This window comes from Corylus avellana, chromosome 2, assembly GCF_965113065.1.
Source record: "Corylus avellana chromosome 2, dhCorAvel1.hap1.2, whole genome shotgun sequence".
In the NCBI taxonomy this organism is placed as follows: Eukaryota; Viridiplantae; Streptophyta; class Magnoliopsida; order Fagales; family Betulaceae; genus Corylus; species Corylus avellana.
Genome location: NC_142491.1, coordinates 13,694,579 through 13,718,705, shown reverse-complemented (window position 1 = coordinate 13,718,705; position 24,127 = coordinate 13,694,579). Strand labels below are relative to the sequence as shown.

The following is a 24,127-nucleotide window of genomic DNA, read 5'->3' as shown; positions in this document are numbered from 1 at the left end:
ATTTATCCATCTACAATTCTAGCCTCATTTTACCATTCCATCTACCAACACTATTATACCTACATTTATCCATCTACAATTCTAGCCTCATTTTACCATTCCATCTACCAACACTATTATACCTTCCTTTATCCATCTACAATTTTACCCTCCTACTAATACTATTATACCTACCATTGACTATTCTACCTTCCATTTTACTATCATATTATTTCACCAATTACCATTCTCTAATTACCACTCTCTGTAATATCATAAATTTCCCAAGAATTAAAATCATAGGCTAAAATGAATATCAAAATAACATCATCATCAAAATAATCTATTTAAATATTTTGAAAATTCCGGGGCGGTACAAGTATGGTGTGGACAATGAGGAGACTTTTGCTCCAATTGCTCGCCTATCTTCTGTGCATGATTTGCTAGCTGTTGCGGCCTCTCGCCATTGGTCACTTTTTCAAATGGATGTCAAAAATGCTTCTTTAATGGCAATCTAAGTGAAGAAGTCTATATGCACCCACCTCCTGGACTATCTCATCCTACAAACATGGTTTGTCGTCTCCGCCAAGCTTTATATGGACTTAAGCATGCTCCTCGTGCATGGTTTGTGGCATGATCATCATTGGAGATGATACTAGTGGTATTCAAGAGCTTAAATAGTTTCTCAGTCAGCACTTTGAGATGAAAGACCTTGGCCCTCTCAGCTATTTTCTTGATCTTGAGATTTTCTCTTCTTCTGGTGGTTATTATTTGACACATGCCAAGTATATCTCTAATCTGCTTTCCCAGGCCAATCTCATAGATAGTAAGATTGTTGACACACCAACTGAGCTTAATGCTTGTCTTACACCTTATGATGGCGAGCCTCTTTGTGATTTTACTTTGTATTGGCATTTGGTTGGCAGTCTTGTCTACCTTACTGTCACTCAGCCCGATATCTCGTATGCTGTCCATCAGGTGAGTCAGTTTATGGCTGCTCCGCGCTTCACTCATTTCTTAGTTGTCCTTCGCTTCCTTCTCTACCTAAAGGGGACATTATTTTATGGGCTCTATTTCTCCTCTCAGTCTCCTCTTCAACCGCATGCATATACCGATGCTGATTGGGCTGGTGATCCAACAGATCGTCATTCTACCACGAGTTATTGGTTTCTACTTGGCACCTCTCTTATCTTTTGATGAAGTAGGAAACAAACTGTTGTTGCTCGATCTAGCACTAAGGCAAAATAGCGTGCTTTAGCTGACACTACCTTGGAGCTTCTTTGGTTGCAATGGTAGTTACATTGTATGGGTGTCTCTTTTCTTCTTCTACTTCTGTATATTATGACAATAGGAGTGCTACTCAAACTGCTTGATCATAATGATGTTTTTCATGAACGGACCAAGCATATTGAGATTGTTTGTCATTTTGTCTGTCATCATATTCTTCAGGCCTCACTACAGCTTCATCCAGTTACGTCTCATGATCAGCTTGCGGACATCTTTATAAAGTCACATCCTCCTGGACGTTTTCATGATCTTGTTTCCAAATTCAAGTTGGTCTCTCGTATTTCACCTTGAGTTTGAGGGGGGCTGTTAGATTATATGTAGTATTGTGCCACATGGGTTAGAGAGTCCTACATGGGTTAGAGATATGTAGTATCTGTATTACTAGCTTGTATATATATACCCCTTATGTACATTATTCTGTGTGATTCAATATACAACATTATTCTCAACAGAAAGAAGAAAACAAGATGAGCAATTAGTCTATATAAAATGCTATTTGGTGGGCCTATTATAGGCAAAAATACTAGCTTACAAAGTAAACTAACGACAATTGAAATCTGACAGACATTTTATACGCAAGCATTTTACCGTACCAGGTCTGACTGGTAATTTTAATTGGAAGCTTCGAGTCAATAATGTATGATAATGCTTATACACCTTATGATTATCACAAATCATGTATTTTTCACCTTTTGCATCATATCTACTCGGAATTGTTAATGGGCGATCCCCTCATTCAATTATCAATTAATTGTATTGGAGGGATTGCAAGTAACCCTACCAAAATAAGTGTTATTTATCTACCTATTTTTGGATAAATTGCAATTAGTTTGATCAATCTCTAGTATCCTCCCACTAGAGGGTGAGGTTAAGCCCCATGTCCATGTCTCAAAGAAATAATGATCTTATATATGATGGATCCAACTCTATTAATTTTGAGACAAACAAGATCAAACTTAACACTATCGAACTCTTTGGTTGATAAAAATATATATTTATAAAATGTGGTATATATATTAAAAAAATCAAAAATATAAAATATAAAATATAAAAATTTACTAACAATTGAAAATAATTAATTTTTTTTTTTTAAAAAAAAAAAAAAATTAACAGGCTTATATGGTTTTTCGTAAGATCAACAATAACTTTCGACACTGATAGTCTGATCATCAACATCGAGTCTGCTATAAAAATGATGTCGTTTTTGTTCGAAAAATAATGCGGGATCGATCTAGCGGCGAGGTTTTTGAAATTTTCGCACAAAGCTTTTTTAGTCTCCCACCCCCAACTTTCATTAAAGTATATTTTCATTGTTTCACTTTTCCAATTTTTAATATGTTTGATAGAAAATATAAATTTGGATACGAAAAATTTAAGCAAAAGGGCAAAAAAAAAAAAAAAAAAAAAAAAGGTTCATGAATCACGTACAAAAAAAGGAGCTTTTGATAAATTTGTTGCTAAAAACAAACAAAATATTACATCAAATTGCGCTAAAGAATGAATAATTGAACAATATTGAAATAATGAAATAAAATGATATTGTTAATTAGATTTATAAAATCCATGTTACCATCGATGAAATGGATCAGTCAAATTAACTATTAAGAATAACAGGTATATTTAAATTTGATTCGTCAATTTTCATCTTAAAAAACAAGAAAAATGGTTTTTAATATAATTAATATATTATGATTTTAAAATAAAAATGTCTTATTTTAACTTTTTGCCTTAAGCCTCAATTTCATTAGACAGAAGAAGAAGGAAGACAAACTCGAGTTAAAAAATAAAAATAAAAACTCATGAAACAATTTGAAAAAAACTAAAGAATTAGTATAATAATTTTCACAAAACATAAATCCAAAAACGTGGCTAGACAGACAAAAAGATAATATTTTATTGGATGTCTACGTACCCAACTGTAGTAAGTACAGAGTCCACGGATCTGGCTTACATGCTGTTATTTTAATAACAGCATGTATGCTGTAGTTGAATCAACGGTCAAGATTAAATTTTAAAGTTGACTTACTTTTAGAAGCATTTAATAGGAGAGAGAAAATGAAAAGAGATTTTGAGAAATTCAATCTTGACCATTGATTCAACTACAGCATACATGCTGTTATTAAAATAACAGCATGTAAGCCAAATCCAGAGTCCACAGACAAAGAGTCAAGTCTTCTCTCTCAAGTAAAATTTTAGTTGCTGTTGTCGGTGGCATGCACGTGTTGCTTCCACCATGGCCGGGCGTTGGAAGGATATATAAAGAATCATAGAGAAATTTACCGTTAATTAGTCTATTTTCTTCTAATTAAGGGCTCTTATTCTGATGAATAATTATAAGCAAGTTGCTCTTAATAATAATGACAAAGTAAAATTTGGTACAGCGTGGCTTGGTTCCGCTTAAATTCGGTGACATGTAGTGTTGCTTCCACCAAGGAAGGGCGTTCCAACTTTCAAAGGATGTTATATTTATGAGCAAGTTGCTCTTAAGTCTTAATATATTTGAATAAGGGAAATGCTAACTGTTTTTTCTTGTATTCTCTTGATGTTTTTTTAGTTCTATGTGAATATTATTTTCTAAAAATCAAGTGAAAAAAATAAAGGTTACTTTCTTTTTTTATTTGTTTTTTTAAATAATATCTATCTAGGACTAAGAAGACACTAGAAGAGAAGCCATATCTCGGGCTTTCTCCTCAAAAAACAGATTTGAGAGTAGGAGGGAGCAGATCTGCTCCCTCCTCCTCTACCCTTCTCTTTCTACTCCCTGCTCCTACCCTCTCCCTCCTCTTCTGTTTTTTTCTTTTTCTTTTGTTTTTATGTTTGTAGGTGTTCTCCGACCATATCAGCAACTTCGGTCTCTCCGCTATGCTTCTGTCCACCTTCTAACCATATTGTGCCATTTATCTCCTCTTCGGCCGCTGCTGCTACTTACTAATTGTTTGTTTGCTTTTTTTGTTTTGAATAAGAGGTTTCTTCTCTCTAGATTTGCCCTTATGAGTGAGGAGAAATAATTAAGTGTGATAAGTTATTTCTTAAGATAGTTCAGTGTGAGGGGTTATCTCTCATGGCCAGTTTAAATAAATTTTGTTAGGAAATTTGGCTACCCATGTCTTAGATCTAGTCTGTTCAGAGAAGTTCTGCTCTTTAACTGTATTTGTACATATGTTAGCGGAAGATTGAAGTCATAGATAGTACTTGATTGTAAGAATTTTTATTTGTATCTATGATTTTGTAACCTCATAGCATGTGGCTATGATTTTGCAAAGTTATATATTTTGTGCTATAAGAGCTTTTTGCTATGATCTGTAAGAACTTTATGCTCGTGATCTTTAATCAATGAAATCTTTATATTTCCGTTTTTTTTTAAAAAAAATCCCCTTTGAATAATTATGAATGCTATTAATAAGGACAAAGTAATTCAAAGGCATTGCGCGCAACAAAAAAATTGCTATTTTCTGACGTGGCAAATAGTACATAATTTTTGCTACGTCAGCATTTTTTGACGTGGCAAAAAATGCCACGTCAGAAGTGCTAAATATAGCACGTCAGAATTTTCTGACGTGATAAATATAGCGCTTCAGAAAAAAAAAATGGCCGAAATTTTGAAATTTTTCCCTCTTCTTATTTTTCCTCAACTTTTTTCCTCTTTTATTCTTCCCTTCTCATTTATTTTTCCCACACTCTCTCTCTCTCCTCTCTCAATCTCCCTTCTCTCCACGGCAGATCGAAGAAATTAAAGCAGAAGAAGGAGAAGAAAAAGAAAAGGAGAAGAGAAGAAGAAAAAGTAAGGGAGAAGAGAAGAAGAAGAAGAAGAAAAAGAAAGAAAGGGGAAGATCAGAAGAAGAAGAGGAAGAAGCTAGAAGAGAAGATAAGAAGATTAGAAGAGAGAGAGAGAGAAAAATGAGAGCTGGAGAAAAGAAGAGAGAGAGAAAATTGAGATCTCTGCACCATGGTGCAGATCGAGAAATACATATCTGCAGGGCAGCGTGAGGGAGCTGCCGTGCAGAAGAATTCCAAAAAAAAAAAAATTAATTGAAAAGTAATTTAAATTAATCAATTTTTTAATTGAAAAAAAAAATTCTAGAAAAAATAAAAAAAAAAATTAATTTTTTATTTAATTTTTCAATTTTCTGATGCGCGTTAGAACTACCACATCAGAAAATTTTCTGACGTGTGAGACAGTAACGTCAGAATTTTTTGACGTTCTACCCACTGGCACGTCAGGAAAAAAACTTTCCTGTCACATATGTTTCTGACAATCAACGTGCGTCAAAAACGCCACGTCAGAAAAATTTTCTGACATATCACACACCTTGACACGTCAAAAAACTCCAGTGAAAAAAAAATTGTTTTTTTGTAGTGGCGGTCGGAAGGAAGATGGAGCAAGTGTATTTAGGAATTAGGAGGGGTAAAATGGTGGAATAATAAAATAACCATTTTACCCCTCATAAATACACTAATAACAGAATACTCTTTATTTGAAATTGATTCGTTTCCTTGGCTGCGTGGGTATCTCACCATTTCTTTAAATATTGAAGTTTGTCTGGCAACCAGTATTGCAAAGTTAGACTTACAAGCGTACGTCGGCTTGGGAAGACAGTCCTTCTAACCCAGTAAGTAATTACTGCTTCTTTTTTTGCATCAACGTTTTCATTTTGTGTGAAGTTTTAACTCCTAATTTGATCAAATCATAGTTATTTTGAGGTTTCCTCAACAAAGATGTGATGCATGTGTGCGATTGCGCATCCGTGTTTTACTCCAACTGTCTGCCTGCTTTAAGAGTAATAAAGCTAAGAATATAGGGGAGTAGTAATGCAGTTGCCCTGTTTGAAAACGGGTTATCATTTTGCTTCTTTATTTTCAAAGCACTTCTCTTTTTCTTTTTTAATAAAACACAAAAAAATAAATTGCTTTGAAAACCAAAGATATGGTCTGTATATCGCTTCCAAGTCTCACCTAACATGTTTCATAATTTGACAAATTAAGAAGATTAAGAATGAAGAAGACTTCTTCCATAGCTCGGCATCAGAAACGAGGTCTGTAAAAGTCCGGCCGGCGATGAGGACAAACTCGGAAAGTAACGGTCACCAAACAAGGAAAGATCCGATGGTTGACAAAGATGGAATTTCCATAAATTCCAAAAAAGAAACGGCTGCTGCTACGGGTGGATTTCCTTGTGGGGAATATGACACATTGATGGGAGAGATGTCTAAGGTGGAAAGTGGAGGTGATCAAGGAAAATTAATGGGGCGTATTGAAATCTCCCAAAATGGAAAGAAGGTAGGAATGGAAGGGAATAATTGTGGTGATAGGCATCGACTTGGGGCGCAAAACATGCAGGAATTGAGGGAGCTGCAACAAACTCACGATAATCATGGTTTTAATAACCATGATGCCACGTCAGATGAGGAAAAGGATGCTAGCCCATTAACAAGGGAGATTCTTGGGCCAAGCAAATTAAGGGTCCAGGAAGTTATGCTATCTGGGTCTATTCGCAAATGGAAAAAGAAGGCACGTGAGGTGACGAGGGGCGTCGCTGAGGGTGGTGTGGAGAAGCTGGTTTTGGGAAAGAGGAGGCAGGGGACACAGAAAATAAGAAAAAAGAAGGGAAAAAAGGGAAGAAGACAGAGGAAAGAGAACGGGTCCATAGGGCTCATTTGGCGGTGGCTGGGGACTAGCCCCGCCAAGCACCATGAGTCTCTTAAGTTGGAACTACCGGGGGCTTGGGAACCCCCGGATAGTTCGTGACCTTTGCCGCTTGGTAAGGGAAAAGAGACCCAGTTTGGTTTTCCTCATAGAAACCAAACTTAAAGCTCCTAGGGTGGAAAGGCTAAAGTATCAACTTGGCTTTGGGAGTGTTTTTGTGGTAGATAGTGTGGGAAAGAGCGGGGGATTGGCTTTGTTTTGGAATAACGATGATGTGGTAGAAATACAAAATTATAGCCGGAGGCATATTAATGCTACGGTAAGAGTGAAAGAAGGTGCACAACCGTGGACATTAACCGGCTTCTATGGCAACCCGAAAGTGGCGAACCGAATAGAATCATGGAATCTCCTCATGCATCTTTATTCTTTGTCTCTTAATGCATGGATGTGTGTAGGGGATTTCAATGAAATCCTGGCAGATTCGGAGAAGTTTGGCGCAAAAAAAGGGCCTAGGAGACAAATACGGGATTTTCAGGAAACCTTGGAGAAATGCCAGCTCCATAACATGGGTTTCTTGGGCCCTAAATATACATGGAGCAATAAGAGGGAGGATGGCAATTTAATTATGGAACGTTTAGACAGAGCCATGGCGAACCAAGCTTGGATGAATTTACACCAGGATTACAAAGTAGAGATTTTGGCAAATAGAAGCTCGGATCATGCACCCCTGCATGTACAGCTAAAGGGCTCACGTTGTGGCCCAGGTAGGAGGAAAAAAACGCTTCTTTTATGAAGCTGGGTGGGGACAGCAATTACCCCACAAACAGGTGATAAAAAAGGTATGGAAGGAAAAAATATTGGTGGCTAGCCCGTGGCATTCCTTGAAGGCAAAGTTTGAGAAATGCAAAAAGGAGATTACGAGGTGACAGGTTAAAGAAAAATGGACGGATGCAAAAATAATTGAGCAGAAGACGGAACAATTGAAGATCCTGCAGATGGAAGAGGCACAACCGGATGGGGAAAAAATAAATATCCTGCAGCAGGAGGTGAATGATTTAATTGAGAAGGAGGACATGCATTGGCGACAAAGAGCAAAGGAACATTGGCTTAAGAATGGGGACAAAAATACAAAAATTCTCCATGCTAGTGTACAACAGCGACGTCGAATGAATCAGATTTTATGTATTGAAAATGAGGAGGGAGAGTTATGTTCATCGCCTGAACAAATTACAAGTGCCTTCACCAATTACTACCAGAGAATTTTTTCAACCTCACATCCGTATGGTATAAGGGAGTGTCTTGATGGCCTGGAAAGCAGAATTACTCCTTCTATGAATGAGCAATTGATGAGGGAGGTCACTATGGAGGAAATAAACAATGCCATTACAAATATGGGAGCTCAGAAAGCACCAGGGCCGGACGGATTGCCTACGTGTTTTTACCACGACAACTGGACCACTATTGGAGAGGAGGTATGTTCTGTCATCAAAATTTTTTTCAGTTTTGGGTGTCTAAATGATGATGTAAATTTGACCCATATTGCATTAATACCAAAAAAAAAGATAACCCATCCAAGGTCTCAGAATTTCGGCCAATCAGTTTATGTAATGTGTTATATAAAATTATTTCCAAGATTATGGCCAACAGGTTGAAGATGATTTTACCTAACATTACATCTCCCAACCAAAGCGCGCTTATTCTAGGGAGGCTCATTACGAAAACGTGTTGGCGGCCTATGAAACCATGCACTCTATGCATTCCAGAATGTGGGGTAAGGTGGGATACATGGCTCTCAAATTAGATATGAGCAAGGCTTACGATCGTGTGGAGTGGGAATTTTTGGAGAGGGTCATGGAAAAAATGGGGTTTGGCGAGCAATGGATAAACTGGGTTATGAAGTGCATTTCTTCCGTTCGGTATTCCATTATTATTAATGGGAGCCCTGAGGTAGTATTAAGCCATCAAGGGGCATTCGGCAAGGAGACCCCCTGTCTCCGTATCTATTTATTTTATGTGTTGAGGCGTTGAGTTCCAAACTAAGGCATGCCGAACTTTCTGGGAGCCTCCGAGGTGTTCCAACATCGCCCAGGGGTCCACGCCTAAATCATTTGTTTTTTGCGGACGACAGCCTGTTGTTTTGCAAGGCCACGGCACAAGATTGGCAGCGACTAACAGTCATTTTAGAAGGATATGAACAAGTGTCGGGACAACGGCTAAACAGAGAAAAAACATCCATTTTCTTTAGTCGTAATACCCGGCCAGAAGTGAAGGCTCTTATTCTTCGGTTGTCGGGGGTCCCTGCTACACAGAGATACAACAAGTATTTGGGGCTTCCAACTTTAGTGGGGAAGTCTCGAATTCGTGAATTTTAGAACCTTACAGAAAGGGTAAGAAAGAAGGTATCGGATTGGAAGCCCAAATTACTATCACCAGCAGGGAAAGAGGTACTGTTAAAAGCTGTGGTTCAAGCCATCCCTACGTATAGTATGAGCATTTTCTTGCTCCCAAAAACTCTGTGCAAAGAGATTAATGTTATTATGCAGAAATTCTGGTGGGGGCATAAGGAGAAGGAGAAAAAAATACACTGGATGAGTTAGGAGAAGATGGGGCGTGCAAAATCTCAAGGAGGGTTGGGCTTCCGAGACCTTCATGTGTTTAATAAAGCACTTCTAGCCAAACAATGTTGGCAATTGGTTAATCAATCGGAAAGTTTGGCCTCACAAATTATTAAGGCTAAATATTTTCCAAGGGGCTCATTACGGGAGGAAAAAGAGGGGAGTCGTCCGTCATTGGCATGGAGGAGCATTCTTTCGGCAAAAGATTTATTTTTTGCGGGGTTGATTTGGCGGATTGGGGATGGTAGGTCCGTGTCAATTTGGGGGGATAAATGGATCCCAAGGCCATCATCCTACTCCATACAATCTCCATGTCGGATTCTATCAAGGGATGCAAAGGTGTGTGAATTGATTGACCCAACTTCTTCACAATGGAATCTCTCTCTCATTCGAGAAATTTTTTGGAAAGAAGAAGCAGTTCTGATCAGTGGACTCCCTGTGAGTAGATATCAAAAACAAGATCGGATGATCTAGAAGCATACGAGTTCTGGTGAATTTTCGGTAAAAAGTGCTTACTATTTGGAACTGGACCGAAAAGCTGAATCTAGTGGTGGTGGTAGCAAACAATCAGCTAAAAATGCAATCTGTAAACCATATGGGAGCTGCGGGTGCCAAATGCGACGAAGTTGTTCATCTAGAGAGCATGCAATAATATTCTCCCAACAAAAGAGAATTTAAGGCATAGAGGTGTTCTGGAAGAGTCAAACTGCATTTTATGTACCACTGAAGTCGAAACAGTTGGCCATGCTTTATGGCATTGCCCAGCCGCTAGAGATGTGTGGTGTATCAGTGAAAGGGTGCTCCAAAAAAGTGTCTGCCATGCTGAAGATTTTTTTGACATTTTTGATTTTATGTCCAGTAGATGCAATACAGAGGAGTTAGCGATTTTTGCTATTACGGCGCGCGGGATCTGGAAAAGAAAAAATGAAATCACTCATGGAGGTAGTTTCCAACATCCCTGTGCACTAATAAAGGCGGTGGAGTCACAGTGGAATTTATGGGAAAAAATTACGGAGAAAGACGAGGATATGGGTGCTGACCGAAATCTTGCAACTGCGTCGCATATCTATTGGAAAGCGCCAGAATACAACATGTTTAAGACCAACTGGGACGTGGTTGTGAAAGCTGGTTCTAAGAGGCTGGGCGTGGGGATTATTGTCAGGGACTTCATGGGGCAAGTTTGTGTAGCTTCATGTCAATATATTGAGGGTTGTCCATATTCCACTGTTGGGGAGGCTATGGGAGCCCGTTGTGCCTTGGAATTCTGCCGTGATTTGGGTTTACAGAATATTTGTCTAGAAGGAGATTCAAAAGTTGTTGTACAAGCAATAAACAGGGGATCACCATGGTGTTGTTTTTGCCAAATCATAGAAGATATCCATACTATTTTGCTGGAATTCAAAAATTGGAAAGTGGATCATGTAAGAAGGGAAGCTAATGGGGTAGTTCACGGTTTGGCAAAAGTTGCTGGGAATGGTGGTATTTCTAAAATTTGGATGGAAGAGATCCCAGAAGTTATTCATGATGTAGTTACTTTAGAGCAATCTGCTCTTGTTGTTTAGAGTCCTATGCTCCTTGATGTCTTTAGAGCTTGGCTCTAGATGTTTTTGTAACCTCAAATTTATTTGAATAAGATTATTCTTCAAAAAAAAAAAAAAAAAAACAAAAAACAACAAAAAAAAAACAAATAGTCTCTCAAGCACAATTGTTCTTGAACTTCTTAGAAATGACAATTATGCGAATTGGTGTGCTTGGATGAAAAATTATTTGTTGGCTCAAGATACATCTTTGGGACATTGTCCAAGCAACCACCGAACGTCCTAAACTAGAGAATGATGTAGTTGGATTTAAGGCATGGACAAAGAATAATGCTGCAGCTTTACATGCAATTCTAATTTCATGTGAGGTGGACATACTATCCGAGATTAGGGAAATCACTTCCGCCAAAAATGTTTGGGATAAATTGGCTTCAATGTACGAACCAGAAGACTCATCAAGCATCCCAGGTGACTCCTCATCAAACATCCCAGGTGAGACTATATTTTTCAATAGCCATGACTCCTCAATTTTCTTAAAGTTTGATCATTTTAGTCTATTCACAGCTGTGGCATGCATATATATTCCCTAGCTTTCCAAACTTAATGGCGCCATAAAATGACACTATTTGACCTTAAAAGGACACTCGATCTCAAGTCTCTTGCTTTCTCTTGGGATTCGGTAAGAATACTTGGGATTCAGCTAAACTAATTGTAAATATATACTTATAATATATTAATATTCTAAAAATTTATAATATGCTATATATTAATCAATGAAAGATATTAATTATGACATTAATATATACTTATTCTGATAATTAATAGATATAATTATATTTATATAACACATTTTGATTAACATATATATAAACAGTGGCAGAGCCAAACAATTCATATTGGAGATACCATTAAAACATGTTTAGCTAATTTAATAAATGAGCCTGAAAATCTATAAAAATATATGCGCATATATATATATATATATATATATATATATATGGGAAAATTACAGTTTACCCCCTCAAAGTTGTCAGCGATTTGCAATTCCGCCTCCAAAGTTTCAATTTTTGCAATCCCACCCCCTAAAGTTTCAATTTTTTTCAATTCGACCAATATCATCCCAAAATTCTCATATTGCCCTTAATTTTTTTTTTTAATTTTTTAATTTTTTATGAAAACAAAAACAAATTTGGAGTTGCAAAAATGACCAGATGACCAAAGGGGTGGCTACGGCCACCATGAATTTTTTTTAATTTTTTTTTATAAAAAATAAAAAAATAAAAATTAGGGGCAATATGGGAAGTTTTGGATAAAATTGGTTAAATTGCAAAAATTTGGAACTTTGGGGGGGTGGATTGCAAAAATTGAAACTTTGGTGTTCGAATTGAAAAACGCTGTCAACTTTGAGGGGGTAAACTGTAATTTTCTCTATATATATATATATATATATATAGTGCAAAATTCCCTCTTAGCCTCTTTATTTGTTTATTTGTATGTTTCTTTATCATTTTTGTTTTCTGATCTTCCAATACTATTATTCTGCGTTCAATTATTGACTTGTGAGATAGTGTTCTATGACATTAGTGAGAGACTTGTATTGGTTTAGATATTTTGGATTAAGTAGTTTAGGTCAACTCAAGTCAACTAAATTAAGTTTCCATAGTATGTACATCTACTTAAAACACAAAATATTCACCAAACACTTAACTTATGTCTTTATATTAGAGACAAGATTCTTTTCAATCTTCTCAACTTATGTTGGATATTTGCTTTGGTTTAGAAAAGCATAGACTTATAAGATTACTTTTTATCCAAAAACTTATGTGAAACAACACATACAGCCCTATTTAACAAACATCTTATGTCATCTTATAACTTATGAATAGATGGAACATTACCATCTCCATTTCAAGTGAAATCAAAATGGAGAGAAACGATTTCATGGTATAGATTAATCAAGTTCTCGTTAAACTAATTAACCAATAGTTTTAGGGGCTTTAATCAAGTTCTTGTTAAACTAGATAAGTGTATTGAATTACAAAAGCAATTGAATTGAATTATAAATAAAATTGAAAGAACCATTAGTACTAGTGGTAGTTCAATAGTCTCAAGGAAATCTCCAAAATGATTAGGCATGTATTAGGGTGAGATTTCGACTTACGAAATGAGAATTTTCAATTTTATTACTATTAATCATACATCATGGGTCAATTGATGTGCTGATGGGACTGCATGCTTTATATATATATATATATATATATAAATAAAGCAAACATCTCAAACTCATTAAGTAAATTGAATTATAAATACAGCTGCAAAAAAAAAAAAAAAATAAACTTCTGAAACTGACAAAGTGAATTCTGAAGAAAAAAGACTGACCTAATCAGCAATTAGGCCAATCCTAAAATATATGGACGGTACTGTTGCTCTGAGAAACCCGGAGTCAATCATTTTACTCTACGGTAAACTTGGCAGGGGAGCTCTTTTATCGGTATATGCCCTTGCGTATGGCTATCTCTCGTGGTGACTGGGATGCTGCAAACCATTTCCTTAGCCTCCACGAAGATGCAAAGAGTGCAATAATTTCAATAGAAGGAGGTACTGTTCTTCACGTGGCTGTTCTTGCAAAACGTACGGAAATCGTGGAGAAGTTAGTGGTGTTTATGTCTGCAGAGGATTTAGCAATACAAGACAAAAATGGTTTTACAGCTCTAGCCCTGGCCTGGCTGTTATTCTACAAAATACTCGGATGCTAGATTGCATGTTTAGAAAGAACACTAACTTACTCAACATCCCAACCCGTTGGGATTCTATTCCACTTGTAACTGCTCTACAGAATGGAAATTTAAATTGGGCTGCCATCTCTATTGTGTCTCTCTGCCACATCAAACATTAAGCGACATCGATGCTTCCACGGCTCTTTTCAATTTCATATATCGAAACAATTTTGGTAAGGACGTTGGATCTAATTATTTTATCTTGTTTTGACTAATGTTTTGGAATATTGAATCATTTCCCTTTTGTTAATTAATTATGTCTCTACCAATAGATCTTGCTCTAAACTTGCACCGCCGTTGTCCAGCTTCTGCTATTGTTCCAAACAGGTATGGTATCTCAGCTTTGAAGGCATTTGCTTTGAACCCTTCTGCATTCCCGAGTGGGAACCAACTCGTGTTGTGGAAAAGTTGGATCTACGCCTGTAAGTTTCATTTCCGTTTCATATTTATTTTCTCTCTCTCGCATTTGTTTTTTAAGCTAGTGAGTAAGCTGCATAATAGAAATATATATACCATTTATTATGTTCTAAGTTTTCGAGTATAGGTGCCGCATATCTTTAAGAACTGAGTTTCCTGCATATATATATATATATATATATATATATATATATATGGTTTTTTCTAGAAGTTTTAATATTTTTTGTTTTTCTTTTACGAAGGATAATTTTATCACGGGGTGATATTGATAATGTTTTAAAATATTTCGTTTGGTATATTATATTGCTTTTGTATGTTTCCTTTGTGGTTTAAAGTATGACAAAGATATATTAGTATTCATTGGACTTTTTTGCTGAAAGGCATACCCATTCGATCGGCACATTTCTCCAATGAAATTCAGATAGAGATCGACAACCCGAATCAACACCGAAATATTGATCAAGTAAAGATTAGCAGATCAGGTATGTTATCGCCTAAACTCCCTTTCTTTAGGATTTATATGCGACACTGAAAATCTTTTGGTGCCCTTTGTCTATTGATGAGATACTTAAAGTAGCTGACACCCTTGGGTCTGTCAGTGATGAACTGGGAAGAGGAATAATTTTTCACGCTGTCCTATATCGTCAACCTAAAGTTTATGGCCTTATATACGGGATCGTTAAGAACAATTGGATTTCACAAGTTAGTGCTGAGGACATATTAGGTAACACTCTCTTGCACATGACAGCGATGTTAGAACCTTCCACTACATGCGATCGCATTCCAGGCGAAGCCTTGAAGATGCAGAGCGAACTTCAATGGTTTAAGGTCATATCTTTAATTCTATATTTTTCTAAATTGCTTACACTTACGAGTTGGATGTTTCATGTTATTTTAAATCAAAGAAAATCACTAGCCTATGAAGTTATTTAAAATTCAATGGTGATTTTAAAAGTCACATTATATTTAATAGGACACAAGGAGGACTGTAATTCCAATTTGGGTATGGATCTTCTTTATTTCAAGCAAAATGGATGGAATATATTTTATGGTCAAGTTTAAATTTCATAAATTTAATGGTGTAAACGATGCGGTATAGTAAATATGTTGCCACATTATTTCAAAATTTTAAATGACCTAACATTATGTACACTATTAAATACAATAAAATACGATCTTGACATAATTAAAATAGCTTCTTTTTCATTTTATTTAGTAGTATAACCCCTAATCAAGGGTTGGTGACAGTTACTATGTATACCCTCCGGATAGATTATGATGCATGTCTTTCTTTAAGAATTGTTGTTGTCTGTTGGTTCTCCTTTGGAAGACTAAATTTAGTCTTCCAAAGATAGTGAAGAATTCGGTGGGTACATATTGTAACAGATTAAAAGGCCTTAAATTAACTTGATGACATTTAACTACCTGAGTCAATTAGAGAGTGAAAATGCATTATTTCACATTGATAATAAAACTATATTGAAGTTGAGTGTTGCTGCCATAAACTAAATTGTTATTTTCTTTTTCTGATCGGATATGATTTCAACAAGGTGTTATGGTTCATAGTTGTAAAACTCCAAAGTCCACTTCTCTAAGGTCATTTAATATTTAGAAATAAGAAATTTAGTGGATCGCAAGAGATGCAACAAATTTTAAATTTCTATACTATATAAACTCATTTGTCTATATATTATTTCAATTTTTAATTTCTAAGACTTTAGTCAATCAATGCAGGAGGCGGAGAGAATTCGCTTTTCTTGTATGGACAATTTGACAAATGATACAAATCTGACTGCCAAAGAACTTAGCTCTCATTATTACTATTATGTTTACCGTAGCATTTACTGTTCCAGGTGGTAACAATCAAAACACAGGGTTTCCAATGTTCTCAAATGAAAATTTATTTACGGTCTTTATCATATTGGATGCGTTGTCACTCATTTCTTCGTCAACTTCAGTATTGTTCTTTCAATCAATCCTTACTTCGCGTTATGCAGGAGAAGATTTTCTCCAATCGTTGCCTACAAAAATGATAATAGGACTTTCTACTCTTTTCTAGTCTATTGCAACTATGATGATCACTTTTTGTGTTGGTCTTTACATTACGCTACCCAGAAAATCATGGGTAGTCATTCTTGGCATTTGTCGCGCTAGTGTTACTGTCATCCAATTCGGTTATATGCAGATTCCCCTTCTTCTCGATATGTTGAAGTCAACTATCAACGTATGGACTGACTCTGTTTGGTAGGGAAATGAAACATTTGTTTTAAGCAATTTATTTTGATACGTGTTGTTCAATATTTTGCTTATTAAAGACAATTTGTGAGCATTGAGCTCGGGATGTATTAAGCATATTGGTCTAACTCCGTGGTGGTTTAGACCATTTATGATCAAATAAAATAAATTGATTAATCATATATCCTTAATTTGTATAATTTATTTTTCATTTTTATTTATACTGTCATATAATACCCTGAATATTAATTAATAAAGATAATTTGTGATGGAGAGTTAGATTTTGGGATGGGTTCAGACGGAGGACGGAGCGTTTAAGATTTGAAAAGTAAAAAGCGAAAATTAGAAAGAAAGGTCACAGCCACCCACGTTTGCAGTTCAAAATGAAAAAGAATATCATGTCTTTTTTTCTTTCAAAAGTTTGCTTGTCAATCTGTAAAAATGAATTCTATTTGTCTTAAGAGTTGAGAAATAGTTTTGACTAGCTGTGTATACTTGAGGTGATCCCTAGGTTATTCCGCTACGTAATAGATACACTACTCTTCATGTTGGAGATCAGAATTTCTTGTTTTGACTTTTAATCCAAGTGCCCAAGAGGCTTAACCTGTCGTACGTGTTGGGGACCTTCCAACTTGCTCATCATATGATATTTATAAGAGATCGATATGAATGAGCAAAATAAAACTTTTCTTGCACAACATCAAGAATATAATCCTAGTTTTTTGGGCTACTAAAGGTGCCTGCAGCTTAGTTCCGGCCAAGTCTTTCTCTAATTAAAGTAAGAAAAAATTAATTGTAATTAAGTAGCTGTTGTCGGTGGAATGAGTTGCTTCCACGACGGATGGCCAGAGGTTGGAAGGATGAGATATATAAAGAATGAGAGATCCTAATCTGAAGAATAATTATGAGAAAGTTGCTCTTAATTATGCCAAACTAAAAAATATTTTGGTACAACTTGGCAGTTTTTTTCTAAAGTAACTGTTTTAGTAGCCTTTGTGGGTGGCATGTAGTTGGAATAACTCTCAAGAATGTTATATTTATGTATGAGCAAGTGCTCTTAATAATAACTCCAAGGAACTCTCATGCCATTCTTTAAATATTGAAGTTTGTCTATTGGCAACCAGTATTGTAAAGTTGGGAGTAACATGCGTTGGGTTGGGAATTAAGACAATCCGCCTAAGCCTGTAAGTAACTGCTTGCCTCACTTATGCATCAAGTTTCCTCAAGAAAGATGTGTGATGGATGTAGTTAATGTAGTTAGTGTAGTGTTGGTACATCTAAAGGGGTATATAAAGAGTAAATGTTGGCACGTGTTAAAGTATATATTTTGATTAAAGGGTTAAATGCAAAACAAGTATTTGTAGTTTGCACCAAAATTAAATAGGTACTTGAGTTTTTAAAAATATCGCAAATGGTACTTGTAGTATGCAAAAAAACTCACCTAATACATCTATTAAACATTTCGATAGATTTTTTAATGGAATGTCACGTCACCCTTACACGTAGGTGCCACATGGCGTGGTACCTAGGTTTTTGGGCGCCGCGTCATTTAAAAAAAAAAAAATCCCAAAATTAAAAAAATTGAAAACAAAAAACCAAAATAATAATAATAATAATAATAATAATAATAAGAAAGGACAGGGGTGGCCGAACCATCCCATAGGGGGTGGCCGGTCACCCCATTTTGCCTGGGGGTGGTTCAGCCATGACATAAGGGGGTGGTTCGGCCAACCCCCTAGGGCCAAACCCTCAAATTGTTTTTTGAGGGTTTGACCCAAGAAGGTGGCTGAACCACCCCCTTAGGCCATGGGGGTGGTTCGGCCTCCCCCAGACTGGCCATCTGGGGGTGGTCGGCCACCCCCTACGAGGTGGTTTGGCCACCCCGGTCCTTTCTTTTTTTTTTTTCTTTTTTTTTTTTCAATTTTTTAATTTTGGGTTTTTTTTTTTTAAAAAAAAAATGACGTGGCACCCAAAAGTTCAGGTACCACGCCATGTAGCGCCCACATGTAAGGGTGACGTGGCATTCCGCTAAAAAATCTAGCAGAATGTTAACAGAGATACCGAGTTTTTTTGCATACCACACGTACTATTTGCGATATTTTTGAAAACCCAGGTGCCTATTTGATTTTGGTGCAAATAACAGGTACCTATTTTGTATTTAACCCTTGATTAAATGATTGAATTTACTTCTTCTTACAAGTTTAAGCTTTTGAGATAAGTAATGATTTAATATGACATTAGAGTCAAAGGTCCTGATCAGTTTGAACCTTGATTCCATCATTTACCTACATTTCAATTCAATATTAATTTTAACATTCAAAAATAAATAAATAAATTACAAAAAAATAAAAATAAAAATTAAATAATATGAAATTTGGTATATTGTTAGATACATCACCATTAAAATTTGACTAAGAAATTGATACTTTTAGGGATGTAATCGAGCTGATCCAAGCCAAGCTTGGCATGTTTGAACTTAGGTCGTTAAATTTGTATATGAGTTCAAAATCGGATCAAGGTCGATTCGAGCTTCTGACGTCGCACACATTCTCAAGGGGATTTTTCGACTCAGCTCATTTTTTTCTCATGGGGTTGGAAGTCGGCTTGAACTCGATAAGCGTTTGTCAAAAAATCAAACTTGAGCTGGTTTACACTTATCCTTTATTCAGTGAATCTGTCTTCAGCCCATCAAGATTATATATATATCAACAAGCCGATTTGAGCTTCCATGAGCTTTATTCACGAACATAACCCAAATTGAGCCGGGTTTTGGCATGTTTAGCTTGTTTAATAAACAAGCATAAAAATATGTCCAAGCACTATTTGATTAATAAACGAATTGATCCCAAGCCGAGCCCGAACAATTTTATGAGTAGCTCTACTCGCATTTTTACGGATAGAACACATACGTATCTCTCTACTTCCGTTCTATTTTATTTCTCTTTTTATATTTTATTTATATTTCAATAAAAGTAAAAATAAAAAATAAAAAATAAAAAAACATAGAAGATTTACAAAACGAACCCAACAATTTAAGGCAACTTTTTAAAATACATTTAAACATTTGATAAAATAATAATTTGATCTTTAAAATAGGAGTTTGATCATTTGAAGTGTGAATATAAATTATGTTTTTCATTTTTCAATTAACATTTATGTAAAATATATAACAAAAAAACAAGACATTTTATGCTATTTTGAGAGTGGTAAGTAGGCTCTATCTTCTCTCTAGAATTTCTCTCTCTTTTCTTCTAGACAACACTAAGAAGAATTTCAAGAGGAGGAAAGATCTACATCTAGATCTTCCCTTCTCCCTTTTCACGGTAGTAGTGCTCGGTGTCTTTCTGTAGGCTCCTCCGATCTCCATTTCTGGGGGGTTGTTTTAGATCTAGTTTGTAAATCCAAATGTATCTCTTCAACCTTAGATCTGATCATCTTCTTCGGCTAAGGCTTGTCTTCCAAAGGAATGTCTACGATGCCGTGCTTCTCCGCTATTGCTTGTGGGGTTTTTGTATTTTGTTTTTTATTTTTTGTTTGTCCTCACTTTCGGGTTAAGGATGAAGTAGATCGGCGCGGGGGCTTAACTCTTATGGCCGAATTTTTAGTTTTTTTTTTTTTTTTTTTTTCTTTTTGGTATTGGGCTACCCATGTCTTAGATCTAGTCTGCACGAAGCAAATCTATTCCTTAAATGTAATTGTATATGGGTTAGCGGAAGCTTGAAGTCATTTTTATGACTTCATAACCTTCATAACTTTTGGCTATGATTTTTTAAAGCTGTGTACTCAGTGATGGAAGAGTTTTATACTCGTGAAATTTCATCAATGAAAGTTCCATATTTTTTTTAAAAAAGAGAGTGGTATAAGTAATCTAAAATTCACAGATTTATGGACACCTCATAAACGATGCCAAAACTCTCCTTCAAGAGATGCCACACTGGGAGGCTCACCATCTTAGGAGGAACGTGAATGCAGCTGCGCATAATCTGGCGAAAATGGCCCTAGTTATAGAAGAAATTAGTCCTTATAGGAGCTCTAGTCCTATCTAGAGCTCTAGTCACCATCTTGGTCCTATCTACCATTTCGCTTCTATGCTATTAGTCCTTATAAGAGCTCTATTTCACAAATACTTCTTGTCCGATGGTGATCTATTCACTCTGTTGGCCTCGCTATGAGTTTGTAATGAACAATTGGTGATCATTGATCAGCTTATGATGTATTAATTAAGCATATTGGTCTGATTGTCGGGTGGTTTAGACATTTTATGATGAAATAAAATAAATTGATTTGTCATATATCCTTCGTAGATTTTCTTTTTCTTTATATTGCCAACCCATGGAAAGACTTTTACCTCCAACAATTAACATTGAAGACATTGAAGACATAAAAATTTTAAAGAAAATAGAAGAAATTGGTATATCTAAATTTTTGCGTGTTTAATCTGTTTGTTTTTCTTATTAGGGCATACTAAAAACAATTCTAAGGCACATCATTTAAAAGCCTTTAACGTTAACTCTAATGGCAAACTTAACGTTGAGTAAGAGCCTGTTTGTAATTGCATTTTAAAGATAAATTTTTTAAGTTAAAAAGAGTTTTTGGGCAAAAGTTTCATTTTTAAGCTTTTGCTAAAAGTAGTTTTTGGCCATTTTTAGGCTTTTTGAACTCTTAAAAACGCTTTTAATTTTTTTACCAAACGAATACTTTTTTTCTTCAAAATAATGTTTTGAATGTTAAAAACATTTTTAGAATTCTTAAACGCAATTCCAAACAGACCCTTTGAAATTGTACGAATTTTGTTGTTCATGTCATGCTTTGTTTGTTCAATGTTTTTTAATAAGTTTTTAACTTCTTTTCATTTGTCCAGGAGTTGGTATCTCATAATTTGCCAGCTTTTTGTTTGTCATTCTTTTGTTCACTAAGTAGAATTGTTTACAAAAAGTGAAGAAATACTTGGTGTTTACACAAATCCATTTCTCTAAGGTATTTGTCCAGAAGTCTTCTGATTGGTTACAGTCCCTCCTTCTCAACGCGTCTGCACACACAATTAATTACTAGGCTTCGGACTTGAACATTCCTGTGAGCCATCTCTTTAATAATTGTAATTTAATATAAATGTGTAAAAAGATTAATAGAATCTGTATTGAATTGGACAAAAGCATCCTCAGCTCAATAGTATTGGCAAGTGAGGACATTTTATAAAGGCCCAACAAATATAAGGCCCTATATACTAAACTTGCCCCAAAAAAAAAAAAAAAATGAAAGGGCTTAGGAAAATGAAATGAGAGGAGACCACTTGGCAATTGATTTGCTACGAGAGCTTAAAAAAAAAAAAAAATTGACATGACATATTTAAGAGTAGAGAAGTGCTAGGGAGCTAAACAAATGAACCAAAAAAAAATTTCAAACTGATGCAGGCCGTGAGTAGCAGACAAGGAAGAGAAAATTGCATTTTTTTTAATTTAAAAACTCTTACCACGTCTGTTTGGAAATTTTTTTAAGTTCATTTGTTTTGCTCTCTAGTGCTTTTCTTAACAGTATTATAGCTAATTTGGTACGCTAAATGACTATTTCACTGATATCGTGAAATGTCTTTTATATCTCCGTAAAATTTATAAAAATAAATAATTTAAATATTTTTTTTTAAAAAAAAAAAAATCATCTTAACCTTTAGAAATTAGAAATAAAAGATGATTATGGTTTGACAGCTCTAGCCCAAGCTGTTCTTCTTCAAATTACTCGGATGGTAGATTGCATGCTTTGAAATATTGAATAATTTTCCTTTTGTTAGTTAATGTTGTCTGTACAATACAACGTACACAATAGATGTTGATCTTCAGTTGCTCCAGCTTTTTGTTTTTTTTTTTTTAAAAAAATAAAAAATAAATAAATAAATAAAGTATGATGCCTCTCCATTGGGCGCATTGGCTTCCAAGTCTACTGCATTGGAAAAAGTAGACCTACGCCTGTAAGTACTTATTTACTTATCTCTCTCATTTATTTATTTATTTAACGAATATATGAGGATTTCATTGATTAAAGATCACGAGCATAAATCTCTTATAGGTAAAGCAGAGCAAAAAGCTCTTACAAATCATAATCACATGCTATGAGGTTACAAAGTCATAGTGACAAACAAAAATTCTTAAAATCAAATGTTATCTATGACTTTAATGTTCCGCTAACCCATGTACAAATTAATACAGTTATCTCATTTTCTACTTTTATGTATTTATGAAGATCAAAAGTTTGCTTTAAAATATTGCATTTGGATAGAGTGTTTAAAATCGTGTGTCATACCTAAAATAAAAAAGAAAATGAAAAAAAAAAAAATTCACTTTGTCAAAAAAAAAAAATCACTTTGGAAAATAACCACCAACCGCAGTGATCTTTACCAAGAACCAGAAGACAATCTTTTCGCAACAAACTCAAATACAGGATAAGATTTGTTGATGGTATTAATCATAGAAGATATTGTATTAAAAAATGTATAGTTCAACTTCAATCTATTGTAACAAATACTCTTAAAAATACAACAATCTCTCTCTCCTCTACCTTAAACTGGTGAATTACGGTGGTAGCCTTCGGTGTTTTTCGGAGGTGGCTCCATGGATTCTAGCGGTGGCGTTTGGCAGGAAAGGTGGGGTGGTTTACGGGTGGGTTAGAAGGAAATGAGAAGAGTGATGATATGATGTTTTAGTCTCTAGTGTATTTTGGTGTTTTTAAGCGAGATGTCAAATTTTTATTTGAAGCTGTAAAAGTAGAGTTTTAAAGATGGACCGGATTGAAGGTTTTCTCATTTTTCTTCTTACATTTCCGCATGAGGAGAAGGAAAGGGAAGAGAAAGATTCTAACTAGTAACTCTCCCTTTATGAGGGGTAGTAGTCTAGAGTCGATTGAGCTACCTATTGGGAAAAAAACCAAACACTTAACTTAGATAACTCACCATCTAACAACCCGTCACCTATTAAATCCTAGAAATACTTCCATGAGATACTAGATTGAGATTAGCTAGAAACCATAAATATTAAATTGAAAGATTTAAAGTATTAATGTGCATCATAATGGTATAAGAAGTGCTAGAGAGTCAAAGAGAATTGTCCAGAATTTTTTCCAAACTAATGTGGCAGAATTTTCAAATGAAAATTCAAGGGGTGCCTGAATTCTACCACGTCAATTTAGAAAAAAATTCTGGACAATTCTCTTTGGCTCTCTAGCACGTCTATAATGGTATTCACCCCCAATAAAAATGGTAAAAAGTTACCGCTGCTTTCATTTCATTCATGTTAAACTTCCAAATATTTAATGTTTATTTGGAGAGTTTAACTCCCACTTGAAAGTTAAAATGTATAAACAGATAATTTTGTTATAAATGAGGAGGCTATAGATATATATATGTGCTTATTAAATGGATCAACCAAAGACGAATGTTAATCAGGTTAATTATCGGCCAATTGTGAGTTAGAGAAGTCAATCCGAACCCAAATGTGATCTGAAAAACAGGAATACATTTAATAAGATTTTCAATGTGTATATAACTTCAAGTTTGATTCGTGTCTTATAAGCTACAACAAATTGCTGTTTCCACATCATTTTTATGCAAACACTTTATGGGACCTCAAATGGTATAGGACCCAACAAC

The 24,127-nt window shown here is 35.3% G+C and overlaps 2 pseudogenes; both read left to right on the top strand.

Annotated features, from left to right (window-relative positions):
- Positions 1-11,210: 11,210 nt before the first annotated feature.
- LOC148587375 (uncharacterized) lies at positions 11,211-14,878 on the top strand (annotated as a pseudogene).
- Positions 14,879-15,006: 128 nt separating this feature from the next.
- Positions 15,007-16,526, top strand: LOC148587374 (uncharacterized; annotated as a pseudogene).
- Positions 16,527-24,127: the final 7,601 nt, after the last annotated feature.